The 15,176-nt window shown below is 47.3% G+C and overlaps 1 protein-coding gene across 1 annotated transcript in view; it reads left to right on the top strand.

The window, feature by feature from the left end:
• Positions 1–15,176, top strand: part of LOC147698094 (acetylserotonin O-methyltransferase-like) — a 761,662-nt gene that overhangs the window by 229,195 nt on the left and 517,291 nt on the right. The gene's annotated exons all lie outside the window — the stretch shown is intronic.

Here is a 15,176-nt window from a genome sequence, read left to right as displayed (position 1 = left end):
AGTGTCTCCGATGGCCGAGCAGGTGCTCATTGTTCTACAGAGAAAGCGCCTCTAAATCTTCATTTTTTACTGCAATGACTTTCAACAAGCAATCCATCTGTGATAACAGCTCTTTACTGCTTGAGACGTCATCTACCATCTCAGAGATTCTGTTTTCTGCTTCCGTAATCCTATGGCCATGTTTTTCAATTTTTTGTACAAGAGCGTCCATATGAAACTTCATGGCATCCATTTTTGCGTCAATTGAGGAGAGGTTATTTTTCCCAGTTAGTAATATTGCTTTGCAGTCCTCATCTTGACTGTCAGGGGACACATACTCTGGGTTGTCGTCTATTTAGTTCCTGGACTTTTTTCGCGCCTCGAATGAGATCTTGGTTTGCTTCCCATCAGTTCTGCCCATGTTGACCAGAAAGGGAGACTGCGCTATTGTACGGTACGCATAGTAAGAAGATCTGATGAGGCATAGTGTTAACAGAATAGTCCAGTATTATCCCCACCGGGGGTCGTTCTAATTGGGTTGCCTACTGGTCAGTACTGGTTGCCAGGAGATAGTCTCAGTTATGAAGATGCGGGGGCTATTGTATGGTAAAGGCTTCTAGATGATAAGGCCTCCACGTGTAGTTCAGGCAGCTGCAATGTGCTAGTGGGTGTGATAATCAGACCTCCTTCGCATCCTGAGGGCAAGTGTTTATAACTTCTGTCTTAGAGTAACACCTATTTGGCAGGCGTCAAAATAGTTTATAGAGGTGGGGAGTGGGGCACAGATAGTCCAGTCTACCCCTGCCACGTGGTCAGTCAATTAACCTGGCCTGCTCCGTCTCCCAGGTTGGCAGGCAGTAGACAGCCAATACACTTTATTAATGCGGGCCGGGAGGTTAGTGGATTCCGATGATCACTCACGCCACGCCAGGCTTGCAGGCATTTTTTGTGCACAGCCAAGGGAGAGGTCGGGATTACTCAATGACAGCAATGCCTGTCTTCCCCGGCAGCGGGTCTGACCCTTCACCCCGACTGATCCCACTGGGGCTCCTCCCCACCAATCTCCTCACCATCGCAGCCATTGCTGTGATGTTGCCGCAGCGCCTCATGGATATGCACGCCCCTTCCGCCGACATGTGGAGACACCGTGGCGTTTTTCCCTCAGGGCGGCCTACACATCAGGCAGAAGCTGCGGGTTCGGCACAGATTATGCACTGGCACCCTTGTTCACCCTTGTCCACATCGTCCTGCACTTGCCGTGCTTTTTCAGCTGCTCATGGGCAATTCAGACAAGAAAAGGCACATCCAGTAGTCTGCTGGTCATACAGGCTACAATCCCTGCAACTCAGGTGTATAACTGGCAACAAAGGATGAGGAAAATGTATGTGTTAGTGCCAGGGCGGCACGTGCCTCACTGATGTGTGGCCATCTTTGTTGCGCGCCATCTAGTTCCCCCTCCCCATCTGATAGTGATCCAGGAGGTAAGCTAGGTCTAACGGGGGATGTTATATCCAGTGGTTCACCACCACTAGCTGTGAAGCCCAGTAATAGAGGCGTATATCCAGGAGAGCAATGCCTCCATCGTACCAGCTCCTATTTAGCTTATGCAGGGCTATGTGGGGGGCCCTCCCATCCCACAACAGGGTCCTCACCTCACTCTCAACACTTATAAAATAGGACTCTGGTTTTTTAATCGGGCAATTCTGTAAAATATATAGGTAGCAGGGACGCGCCAACATTTTGAAAAGGTCTGAGCAGCCCAATAATGAGAGAGACAAAGTTCTCCAATGTTTCACATCATTCCTCAGTTGAACTAGGGGGGCAACAAGATTGTTTGTGTAAAATGCGTTAGGATCCAGAGTGATATAGATTCCCAGATAGCGGAATCCATTCTCCTCCACCTCCACTGAATACCCGAGAGGAAGTCTGGGAACCGGCCCATGCAATGGGAAAAGCACAGATTTATTATTATTATTATTATTAAATTAAATATATCCAGTGGACAGCTACCCGTAGGTTTCCTGGCGCCTGTAAACACAGTGAGCAAGAAGAATAGGCTAGACACAGAACGGAAAAGGAGGTATTACTGATTAAAAAGCCAAGTTTTGAGGCCTTTGCAGAATTTGAGATAGTGTGTATCAGTACGTAAGTGAGTTGGAAGGGAGTTTCAGAAGGAAAGGGCCAGATAGGCAAACAAGCGTCCTCCCATTCTGGCTTGTTTGATCCTAGGGACAAGAAATTTGTGTTGATTCGAGGATCGAAGTGGGCGAGGAGGTTGGTAGTGGTGTACCAAGGCATTGAGACATTAAGGAGCTAGGTTAGAGTTTATTTTATGCATATAGCATAGGGCTTTAAATTTGGCCCGACTGTCGATTCTCAGCCAATGAAGTTCTCGGAGTAAGGCTGAGATGGGAGTCCTTTTGGGTAGTTTACAGAGCAGTCTGGCTGCGGAGTTCTGGACTACTTGTAGCTTGTGCAGCACTTTCTTGCTCGCCCCAAATAGAGTACGTTACCGTAATCCAACCTGGATGCAATAAGGGCCTGGATGACAGTTTTTTGGGTTGACAGAGGGAGCATCCAGATAATTTTCCTGAGCCATTTGAGTATGGCAAAGCAGGTGGAGGCCACTTTGACCACTTGTTGCTTCATTGACAGTTGGTCGTCAATGATGACACCAAGGTTACGGGCCGATATAGATGTGAGAGGGGGAGAACCCATTTGAGATGGCCAGTGGTGGGATCCCCAGGGTTTTATTTTTACCGAAGAGGAGGAGTTTGGTTTTTCCACCATTAAGCTTTAGTGTGTTGGCAAGCATCCAGTCGGCAATGTTTATTAATCCAGACCGGAGCGCTGATGTTTCAGAGGTCTCCTTAGTGGAGAGTGAATAGATGAGCTGAGTGTCATCGGCATAAGAATATATGGTTTGCCCGGCTTGCTCAGCTAACGTAGCCAGAGGGCTAACATAGATATTAAAGAGCAGGGGGCTAAGTATGGAGGCTTGGGGGACTCCATATTGAGATTCCTGAGTCTTGGAATCGGCTGTAGGGGAGAAGCCTTGAAGGGTCCTGTTTGAAAGGAAACTGGACAACCATGTGAGTGCCAGGCCTGTGACACCATGGGATTGGAGAGTATTTAGGGGAGCAGTGTGAGAAACAGTATCGAAAGCGGCACTTAGATCCAACAAAATAAGTGCCACTGTTTCTCCTTTGTCGACCTGTTGACAAATGTTTTCAGTGACACCCAACAGTGTTGATTCTGTAGAAATCCCTGCCCTGAAGCCAGATTGGGATTTGTGTAGGATATTATGTGTCTCAGTAAAAATTGTAAGTTGGGTATTGATATGTTTCTTCAGAGTTTTGGAGAAAACTGGAAGAAGGGAAATGGGGCGAAAGTTGGATGGGACCTCCGGATCGGTTTTGGCTCTTTTCAGCAGGGGTACGACCATAGCATGCTTCCAGGCAGAGGGAAACGTTGCTTCACATAAAGATGTGTTGAGTAGTTCCATGATGATGTTAAGAATGGGATGATTGATCTAATGAAGGACCGATTGGGGGAGCGGATCCTTGGGTGACCCAGATTTGATACTGGCAAGAATGCCATGGAAGGAGGAAAAGTGGTGTCCATTTGTCTAAACAGGTGTCGCTGTTGGCTGGATCGACTTCCTCCGAGAGACATTGTGTAGAGAGGACATTGTTGTGTGAATTTATTAATGTTGTGGACTGTTCATCAAAGTCAGCGTAGATGTTATCTATTTTATCAACGAAGAATTCTGCTGAGTTATTGCATTGATTAGAATTAAAACATGGGGGCTTGGGCTGACAAGAGGCACCCGAAAGTTACTTTACAACTTTGAACAGTACTTTGAGGCAGTTTTGTGCGTGTAGAATAGCAATTGGCATGCTCTGCCCGAGCCGTATTACACATTGAGTGATATTTGCTTAAGGCTAATTTATACATTGCTTTTATTGTTGTTTTGTAGTTTTTGCATCAGCGTCTTTCTAAATTTTTGCATTTCGTTTTTCTTGTTTGAGCTTTTCTGAAAAACAGGGGGCTGGGGGCCTGGGGGGTGGTGGTGATTATATTTCCTATTGGTTGGGGGTAGACATACGTCAATAGATGACGTTAGCCATTGATGGAGTACAACATCATCATCATGATTAGTGTTAGACGTAACCGGCATAGTGTTTTCTAGAAGAAGGTTGAGTTTGTTTACGTCTAGATCTTTCCAGTTTCTGCCGTTCCTTCACCCCGTGGGGTACCGGGGGTTCTTGGAGTTTTGCTCATGTTTAATTTGGAATTCTACCAGAAAATGGTCGGACCAAGGGATTGGGATAGCAGATTTACATAAAACTGTATTAAGGTTGGAGAAGATAGGTTTGAGTAAATTTCTGGCTTTGTGGGAAGGCCTGAGTTGTGAAGAATAATGTTCAAACCTGCCAGGTCAGCAATGAGGTTGGCGCTAGTGGAGCAGGTAGTCTCGTTGAAATGTAAATTAAGGTCGCCCAAAATCAAGAAGTTAGGAGTTTGTAGTGATAAGGGGCAATGAGATCAGGGAGTGAGGAGGCCCATACACCAGCTGGTCCCGGGGGTCCATAAATTAAGGTCCTAGAAAGAGTGAAATGAGGTGAGAGCGAGAGTTTAAAAAGACCGGTACCACAATCACTGAAGTCTAGGTCATACCATTTACATTTATAGGAAGTTAGACCAATTAATTGAGTATCCCAAATATCTTTCAAAGTTTGTGAAGATATTTAATATTCTGTGAAGTGATTTCACAGGGGCTGCTAGGGAAAGCAGTATATCATCCACATAGAGGAATATCCTGTCTTCTTGTCCCTTGGCCCATTTCAATACCCTTAACACTACATCCCCTCTAACCCAGGACGCTAGGGTCTTCAGTATCAGAGAAAATATCAATGGAGATAGGGGGCATCCCTGCCTAGCACCCCTCCTCAGTGCAAACACTTGTGATATGCGGGTATTGTCTTTAATTTGTCCTGTGAGGTCTGTATATAGGAACCTGATCCATCCCAAGAATTTTGTTCCAAATCCCAAGCATTGTAGAACCTTGAAGAGGTATGGCCACTTTATCGGGTCAAACATCATTTTAGCATCCAAAGTTAAGATTATGGCATCTTCTTCAATTACATGTTGGCGACCGATCATATTGTGGAGCCTGTGGAAATGAAGGGCTTTGCTGCGGCCTGGCATAAAGCCGATTGATCCGCATGTACAAGCGAGGGAAGGAGCGGCGCCAGCCGGGTAGCCAGTAATTCCACTAGAATACTAGAATCTTGGCCTCAGCATTAATTAAGGAGATCGGCCGGTAGGATCGGAATTTGTTCACGGGTTTTCCGGGTTTGCGAATGTTTACCATAGAGGCAAGCCTCTGATCCTCCAGCAAGAGCCCTTTTTCATAGCTCTCATTGTACATCTCTTTTCAATAAGGTGCTATGAGGGAGCTAGTATATTTGAGGAGTTCAATAGGGATCTCGTTAGTACCCATCACTTTCCCGGATTGTATGTTCCCTGTCGCCTTTTGGACCTCTTCGTCAGTGAAATCATCCTCCAGTGACTCTTTCACTGGGGATAGGACCGGTAGATGCACAGCTGCCAAGAATTATTGGGACTCTTTAGCGGTGGGAACAGGCGAGGGAGTGTAGATTTGTTCAAAATAATCTGCAAATGCCTCTGCTATCTCTTGAGGATCTGTTATAGCCATGGTACCATCGACGGTTAAATGGGGGACCCATTGCTCAGCTCAGCTTTCCCGCTCTATCCCTAAGTTCATACATTCTATGTTGGATTGCCAGTAGCTTGGCCCCAGCCCGTTCACACACCATAGTTCTATATTTCAACTGTTTGACCTGTAATTTATGACGAACATCCTCAGTAGGGGATTGCGTGTATTCTACCTCGAGAGTCTGGAGATCAGCTTCCAATTGTTCTAGCTGTGCCTGTTGCTTCTTAATGTACCCCACTTTAAGAGCTAGTGCCTGTACTTTCACCACCACTTTATATGCCTACCATATCGTCTGAGCTGACTCCACAGAACCCACATTTTCTTTGAAGTCATTTTTCGAATGTTCTTGTAAGTGTTCTTTAATATCTGGCACTTTTAGTAGCCATGGATTCATGGTTAATGTGGCTCTCTGGCACTGCTTGTTAAATGAGAGTTCCGCCCATACTGGGGAATGATCCAAGATACTGTGTGGAAGACAGCGTGGATCCCGGAAGCTCCCAAAATTTGCTGAGTGGGTCAAAAGTTAGTCTCCACGGGAAAGGCTATGATGTGAGTTAGAGAAATATGTGAATCATATCAAATCAGAAAGATAGTGGGGCCATATATCCGTGAGGCCCATGGTTACCAGAAACTCTGACATATGCCCGCTGAGCCTCGGCAAGGGACGCGCAGGTTGTCTATCTAACTGGTCGTTTAGAGTCATATTGAAATCTCCCCCGGGATCAGTATGCCAAGTGGTAGGTCAAGCATGATCTTACCCAGGTCCACCAATGTTTCCTTACCTAGAGCCGGGGGGGCATAAATTGAGATGATGGTAACTCGCCTCCCTTTCCAGCTAGCCTCCAAGATCGCAAACCTACCAAGTGGGTCCACCCATGTGTGGTGTGGTGTGGGGCTAACACAAGGGATTTCTTGATTAAAATACCTGTACCTCTGGACCCTGATGTGTATCCCGCGTGGACCATGAGCTGGTACCCCCATCTGTCAGAGCCTTACAGTGATTGCCCACCAAATGCGTTTCGTGTAAGAGGACTATATCGGGAGCCTGGCGTTTGAGATATTGCAGGACAATTCCCTTTTAATTTTATCGCCCAGCCCATTGACGTTCCAGGTTTGGATTGTCAATGACGTATACGCTACCTGTGTAACAATCTCATTTTCTGAGGGATAAGGCCAAGCGTCGACCCTCGATTGCCAAGGTTCCCGCAAACAGCTTGAGCCTGCCCCCTTCCAGTACTTCAAATGGACGCCTTTCACCCTGATTTTTGCTAGGTCGTAAAGGACTTGGGTGGAGATGCACAAACCGTCTGGTGCATGGGAATGTTAATGAGTGACTAGTAGGAAAAACAAACAGAACAAACCCATCCTTCCCATAACTGATCCTCACTCCCTGCCCCCCTGCCAGTGGATTTTGAACTACCCACACCCCAATGTGGCAGAGTGGCCATCTCCGCCTGCCCCGATTAAGTAGGTGCATGGAAAGTAGCCTCTGTCCCCACCTATCATCCCTTGTTTGATGTCTAGGGTTACAGACTTTGTAAATGCGGACCACCGCACTAACCCATCTGGGCCTCTTAGGCATTTAATTGGTAGTGCACCAATCTGCTCCAAGTAATAAGGCGTCGTCTCAGTCTGGGTCCTGTCGTGTTCCATGACCCCAAGAAGAACACAGGAAACGATGAGGGCTTTTCAGGCACACTTTTATTATCATGTGTACAGCGTGCAGATACCCTGACCTCTTGCCTCGAGGTCCTGCTCAGGAATCTCTGTCCCCTTCCTTGACCGGAAGTGGTGTCCGGTGTCCCCTGGCCAAAACATTTCGCCAACTGCTGTCTGTGGTCAGAGAGTGAGAAGTGGAGATATATATATCGAGAGAGAGAGAGAGAGAGAGAGAGATAGCAGATAGATATGGATGATAGCTGATAGAAAAGTTTCCACAGGCCTCCGTCTCTTTACATCACCTCAATTATTCTTTTGTCTTCTTGCATTCTCTTTTTGGTCGCTGTTCTCTGATGTCAGCTTGTACTTCTTCCTTTTGTGTGTCTTCCCTCGGCCCTTGCTTTGACGCTTCCTCTTCTTTAGTTTTCAATTCTCTGAAATGCGAGCTCTTTCGAGTGATGTGATATTGGCTTGTTGACGCCGTTATCATTGGCCCCTTTACTTCTGTCACCGTCAATGGGTCTCTTGAGAACGCACTGTCAGATTTCCTCACTTGTCTTTGTTTCACTACCACGGTGTCTCCTTCTTTTATTTTTGTATTTGTTGCGTGTCTTCTCTGGTCAGCATAGCCTTCATTTTTCCTTTCGCTGTTTGGTCTCTTGCAGCAATGTCCTTTTGTTCCACTCTTTCCACCTCTTTCAATTGTGGCAATCTTATTCTGCTTGAGTGCCCCAACACCAGTTCATCAGGGCATCTTCCTGTGGAGCTGTGATGGGTGTTCCAATAATCCCTCAGCACCTGACAGAGTGCTTGTCCAATTGAGATCTGTGTTAGTTTTGCTCTCTGCATCGCCTTTTTGATGGTTCCCATGAACCGTTCTGCCATTCCGTTTGCTTGTGGCCACAGAGTTGTTATTCTTCTGTGATGAATCCCAAGGTATACCATAAATCTTTTGAACTCCTCGCCAGAGAATGGCAGACCATTGTTTGTCTTCAGTGTCTGGGGCGAGCCCCATGCTGAGAATATGTCATCTAGCACCGGCAGTGTTGCGTTTGCCGATGTTGACGCGACTTGTCTCACTTTTGGGAACCTGGAGAATTTGTCTATTATTACCAGCAGGTCATTTCCTGTCTCCAGTGGGCCATAGGAGTCGGCTGCCAGCTCTGTCCACACAGCTTTTGAGAGTTGGGACATTTGCAGTGGCTCCGGCTTTGATGAGGGCCCTGTTATTTGGCAGACGTGGCAGTGCATCACAATTTCTTCGACCATGTAGTCTAGTCCCGGAAACCTCACTTTTTCTCGCAGCATTTTTTGGTTGCTACAATCCCTCGATGTGACTCATGTGCTAGTTCTACTGTCCTTCTTCTCAGTGTCCGGGGTATTCCTATTTGAGTGCCTCTCAACACTATTTCATTTCCACTTTCAGAAAGCTCTTCACTTATCTTTTTGAACGCAGGCAATTCTTCTCTTTCTACCCCTTGTTCCCAACTGCTATTTCTGTTCATGTGCCTCCACCTTTGCTGTTTAGTTATTTTCATTGTGGTTTGTATGGTGGGGTCTTGCTTTGTTTCTTGTTCTAGTTCTTTCATTGTTATGGTTGCCGGTGTGCTGTGTTTCAGTGCAAAGTTCAAGTATTCCTCTGCCATCGTTGTTGCTTGCGATGCTTGTGGCAGGGGGTGCCTTGATACGTAGTCAGCTGGATTGTGCTCCTTCCCTGGCTTGTGGATTATCTTGAAGTTGTAATCCATGAGCCTTATCCCCCACCTCTCTATCCTAGGTGGTATTTTTGCATTTGGATTGCTGTATATTGTTATGAGTGCTTGGTGATCTGTTATGATTGTAAATGGTTTTCCGTAGATGAACATGTGATAATGTTCACATGCCCACACTACTGCCAAGCTTTCTTTTTCCGGCTGAGAGTATCCTTTTTCCACATCTGACAGGCTCTTGCTTCCATATGCTACTATGTGCCTTAGGGAGTCTTTTCCTTGTTGATGTTGCATCAGTATTGCCCCTAGTCCCACTGGACTCGCATCCACAGTTAGTTCAGTGCATAGTCTCGGATCAAAATATGCTAGGTGATCCACTGCCGTCACAGCATGTCTTATTTCTTCGAACGCTTTGCTGCATTTGTTGGTCCACATGAAACTTTGGCCTTGTTTTGTCAATTCTCCTAAGGGTGCGCTTACAGTGGCAAAGTCTTTAATATATCTTGCACAGTAGCTAGCAAGACCAAGGAATTACCTTACTTCTGCTATATCATTTGGTTGCTTCGCTCTTTCCAGTGTTTTTACTTTGCTGCGATCTGGTCGCATTCCTTTCTTGGAGAAAATGTGGCCAAAGAATACTAGTTCGTCACGCTCTAGCTCACATTTGTCTTCATTCAGTGTCAGACCTGCCTGCTCCAGGTGAGAGCATACTTCTCTCAGAGCTTTGTCGTGCTCCTCAACTGACTTTCCAAACACTAGAATGTCATCGCTGTAATTTAAGCTGTTCTTTACTGGCCTTATTACTTGGCGTATTGTCTCCTGAAATATTTTTGCAGCAGATGAGATCCCAAAGCTCAGACGTTTGTATCTAAAGAGACCTAGGTGTGTGGAGAACGTCGTGATATATTGAGTTTGAGGATCTAGTTCTAGTTGGTGGTACCCCTTACACAAATCTAATTTGGACAAACGTCTTGTGCCTGTGAGGCCGCTGATCATATCATCGAGATTTGGTCTGTGATGCCTCTCACGTTCAATTGCTTTGTTTGGTATCCTCATGTCGACACATATTCTTATTTTTGACGTGTCCTTCTTTGGGACGGCCACGATTGGTGACACCCAGGGCGTTGGTCCTTCTGCTGGCTCTATTATGTCTTGCTTGAGTAGTGCTTCAAGCTCCTCTTCTACCTGTGGTTGCAGGTGTATTGGCACTCTTCTATGATGTTGAGCTATTGGCCTTACTGTTTCATCAATATGTAGCGTTATTTGCAGCCCTTTTAGTTTTCCTAGTCCTTGTAGTAGCTTGGGGTATTCTTTCAGGGTGATTCTTTTCTCTGACATATTATAAGTCATTTCTAGGAGACCCATCATCTGAGCCGTGATGTTGCTCAATAGACATGGTACTGGGATGTCACCTTTCAACACGTGTATTTCTTCATTTGTCTTTTGGTCCTTGTATGTCAGTTCTTCCATAAATGTTCCCATGTTTATTACCGGTTTCCCGGATCCCCAGGTGAATACTTCAACTCGGGATGGCCTCAGCGCTGGTTTTATTTTCATTTTTTCGTATTCAGAGACACACATGATGTTGCATGTTGCGCCACTGTCCAGGACAAACTTTGCTTTGTGTGGCCCCACACCTATGGTCACAGATTCTGTCTTTTTTATCTTGTTTTTGTCCACAAGGCATATTCTTTCTCCGTCTTCACCTTCATCAACTGACTCAGTAATAACATCCGACATGAGATAGAGTCATTCTGTCTTTTCTTCTTCCTCTTCTTCAACTGACTCTACTGAGGAACTCCTTGTTCCTGTCTCAACATGCCTGACGTGCCTACTTGTTGACATTCGTGGACTTCCTGTTCTTCCTCAGTCATTCCTGAAATGCATTCCTTGGCACACACTGGCATAATGATTTCTCCCATTGCACTTCCTGCATGTCGGCCAAATGCCGGGCAGGGGCCTCTTTGCGGAAATTCAAGTCCGCACCTGTAACATGTTACTTCCAGTTGCTTCTTCGCCGTTTGTTCATTTCTGTCTTTTTTCCAACCACCTGAGTGGTTGTTATTTGTTATGCGGTGAGCTTGTTCCACTCGTCGTTCTTTTCCTCGCTCCATTTCGTTTGCGGGTGCTGTCGCTCTAGCCTCTGCTCTTGCCAATGACAGGATGTTTTCTAGTGATGTTGGTTCCTTTAGGATCCTTGCACGGAACTCTGTGTCACGGCAACTCTCAATGATACGCAGCCTGATTGCTTGTTCATTGTCGAACTTGTGAAACTCGCAGTGTTACAAGCTTTTGCAGTCTTGTTGCGAAGTCATCTAGTGTTTCATCCGGTTGTTGAAATGCAATCGTGAAGGTGTATCGTTCAAAGTCGACATTCCTTTGAGTATCAAATTTATCTGTTAGGTATTTTTTTAGTTTGTCATAGGTGGTGGTCTCTTCTTTTGGCAGTGTCACTAATAGGTCTTCAACTTCATCACCTACTAAATTCAGGAATAAACCTAGCTGTTTGGCATCGGTCACATCTGTCGCTTCTCTGTATCTTTTGAACCGTCTGATCCATTTTTCCCATCAAATTCCTGTTTGTGGCTCCGATAAGTTGAATGGTAGCGGTCTTCTGTACTGTGCACTTGCACGATCCCCTAAGTATCAGTAGTTATCCTCCAGCAAACTAGAAGCCCACCTTTTTCCCAATTATCTGTACTTCAAGTCCATTACAGGCATTTAGTTCATGCTGTCAGTTCAGTTGCTGTAGGCCATATCCACTCCTCTACCAGGTGAATCATTGCTTGAGCCTTGGGAGTTGTCGGGTCTGGTTCCTCTCGGTCCAGTGTGTCTGTTCTTGCTAGGTTTTCCCACTTGCTGCCAGCCCTCCAGCTAGTCCCACATCTCCTCCTTGGAAGAAAAGAACCAGTTTTTCCCGTCAGCTTCGATGCACTATTTGGCCAGAAAAAGCATGGTGTACTTTATGTTCTTTTCTCTAAGCACCTCCAGAAAACTCTGACATTGGTTCTGGCCTTTCATTGTGAAATCCGGAAAGAAAGATATCTGACGGTTCTCCAGTGATAGTGGTGAGGTGGTCCGTGCTGTCTAAAGTATCGCATCCCGGTCTCGAAAATTGAAGACTCTTGCTAATAATGGGCCGGGTGGAGCTAAGTATGAGCGCAAAATCCGTTCCGCTCGCGGATTTTGCGAATTTTCGGTAAATTCGCGATCCGCGAACTCCCGCGAATTTACCGCGAATTCGCAAATCCGCGAGCGGCGGATTCCGGGGGCAAAAGTTGAAGCCTGGCTGGCCTGTCAACTTGTAACTATTTTAGGATGGCGCCGGCAAGCTGCCGGCGCCATCCTAAAATAGTTACAACATGCCCTTCCTGTGAGCCCAAAAACAATCGTGAGCGTCGTCGAGGCAGGTGTGCCTTCTTCACAAATCTACCGTGGAAAATCAGCTGTGATGCTGGATAGAGGCTTTTGCATCCTTGACTTTCACGAGCGCAATACCCATGCTGTTTCTGTGACCAGGAGCTTATTTCTCTTCATCTGCTGAACTGATCTTTCTCTGACCTTTTATACACACAAGAAGCATGTGTGAACTCGCATGGTAGCCCTGCCTGTTTGGCTCTGCCCACACACTCGCGGTTTGCACCGTCTTCCCGCCATTCACCCACTATGATGGACAGCTCACTCAAGGGGCCCCTGCGCCCTTCGGGGCGATTGCATAGTAACACACACATGGTCGCTCGAACTAGTTGATGCTCAAATTCAGTGACTCATTCATTAGCCCAAAAACAATCGTGAGCGTCGTCGAGGCAGGTGTGCCTTCTTCCCAACTCTACCGTGGAAAATCAGCTGTGATGCTGGATAGAGGCCTTTGCATCCTTGACTTTCACGAGCACAATACCCGTGCTGTTCTTGTGACCAAGGGTTTCTTTCTCTTCATCTGCTGAACTGATCTTTCTCAGACCTTTTATACACACAAGAAGCATGTGTGAACTCGCATGGTAGCCCTGCCCGTTTAACCCCGCCCACACACTCGCGGTTTGCACCGTCTGCCCGCCATTCACCCACTATGATGGACAGCTCACTCAAGGGACCCCTGCGCCCGTCGGGGCGATTGCATAGTAACACACACATGGTCGCTCGAACTAGTTGATGCTCAAATTCATGGAAGCCCCGCCCCAAATCCGCGGATCCGCAAATCCGCAAAATCCGCAGATTTTGCGGATCCACGATTCGCAAATCCGCAAAATCCGTGGATCGTGGATCCGCAAAATCCGCCCATGCTTAGGTGGAGCACCTGGTCTGGGGCATCCCCCAGAAACCCGGTGGGCCCTCTCAATTGAAAAGAAATTAGAAAGGCATTTTGGACTTAAAGGTTTCGCTGTCAGTTCTTCATCAAAGAGGCCCACGTCCAAGCCTTCCTCTTGCTCCAGCACCCCCAGGATGCTCAGGTTGTTGCTACATGTTCTGCCTTCGCATTCATCTAGTTGTGCCTCTAATTTGTCCTGTTTTTTGGGCAATTGCTGTACCTGACCCTTGAGTTAGAAGGTGTCCGTAGTAATTTGTTTGGTGGCTTCCTCCACCTCCTTAACTTTCATCTTCCGGAGGTCAGCCCGCATGAGGGAAACAGAGTCCAACTGACAATCCAGGGAGGACCATACCCCTTTGATGGCAGCCACGGTCTCCTGTAGTGCTGGATTCGGCTGCACAGTGGTTGGTTATGTTTTCTCTGGGTCATTAACTTTGGAAGTCTGAGACTCCTCGCCATTTTTATTCCAGGCATATTTGTCCAGCTTAGTCTGTAATGAAAACTTGGGTCCTTTTGCCCCAGCCATCCTGGAGTGTCGTACATTGAGCAAGGAAGGGATTAGAAGTGTAGGACCAAATTTGGTACTCCCTGCTGCCTGCGTAGGGGCCATGGGCCATTGGCAGCCTGTCGGTTTGACCCGGATAGATCTGCTGTCCCTTTTACGTTGGCTTGAGTCAAAGGACTTACACAACAGTCCCACTTGACTTGACACACCCGGACACAGGATTGGCTCGCTGCATGCAAAGTCTGGATGTCCCTTGTCTCTTGCTTACTAGCCCCCAGGGGGTCTCATTACTCCAGGTTAAAAGCACTGTGTCTGGGGGGCCACCCCTTTCACATTCTCATGCAGATCTCTTCCGTAGATTTCCAGCTGGGTGGGAAGAGCTGCCACCAGGCGCGCAACACCCATTGGACTCAAGGGACTTCAGCCCCCCCGTCGTGTGTGGCAGCCCAGGACGAGACAGTTTCCCAGGCACACACACAGCCGCACCTGAGCACTTCACTGGTCTTTAAAAGACCTTTTGCATGTTAATGAGACGTTGGTGTTGTTTCACTCCTTCTAAGAGCCTCTGCAGCTCCACTCTGCCTATTGCTTAAAGTTTCAGCCACCAAAAAATGTTCTTAGCCCCACCCGAGATTTGGCTCTAGTTGGTCCTCTGGCTGCCACCACTCACAATGTCTGGGGCCCGCAGTACCCCTACAGATGGTTCTTTTACTCGCCTGTTGAGAAATCTGTCCCCTCTCTCCCACTCGGGGGGCAGAACCAGTATTGTTCTGAGGCCTCGCCTTTCGGCTCACGCTGCCAGTGCACAAGCCCAGCCCACATATAGCATCCTTTCTTAGTAGTGTCCCAATGCACCAGTCAGCCCACAGGTCTATCTTGGGCAGGACTCGACTTCACCAGTTCCCCTGCACCTCCGGCCGGGCCTGTACCAATTCCAGGGCCCGATGACGGTTATCTTGTGGGTTCGAGCTCTCCCACTCACCGGGTACAGTCTTCTAACTTCCTGCAGCTCCCCTACTGCTCTGCTTATCGGCCCAATCAAAGCAGTCACACTGGACCATTGCCCTGTTCTCACTGGCAGGAGCCTGACCACGCAGATGGAGGCCTGCTCCCGGTCCTGCGAGGCAGATCTGCATGCTAGTCTGTACTTCAAATCTGGCCAGCCTCCGAGTGTCTCCGATGTTGTCTGCGGGCCGATGAAAGGCTTCAGGCCATCTGGGCAGGCCAATCCCCAGCGCTGCCAATCTGTGAGATTACGCCAGTCTTGTTGCCGCC

Source organism: Lissotriton vulgaris, chromosome 8 (genome assembly GCF_964263255.1).
Source record: "Lissotriton vulgaris chromosome 8, aLisVul1.2, whole genome shotgun sequence".
Lineage (NCBI taxonomy): Eukaryota > Metazoa > Chordata > Amphibia > Caudata > Salamandridae > Lissotriton > Lissotriton vulgaris.
Note: the sequence above shows the minus strand (reverse complement) of the source record. Positions and strands in the feature narration are given on the sequence as shown.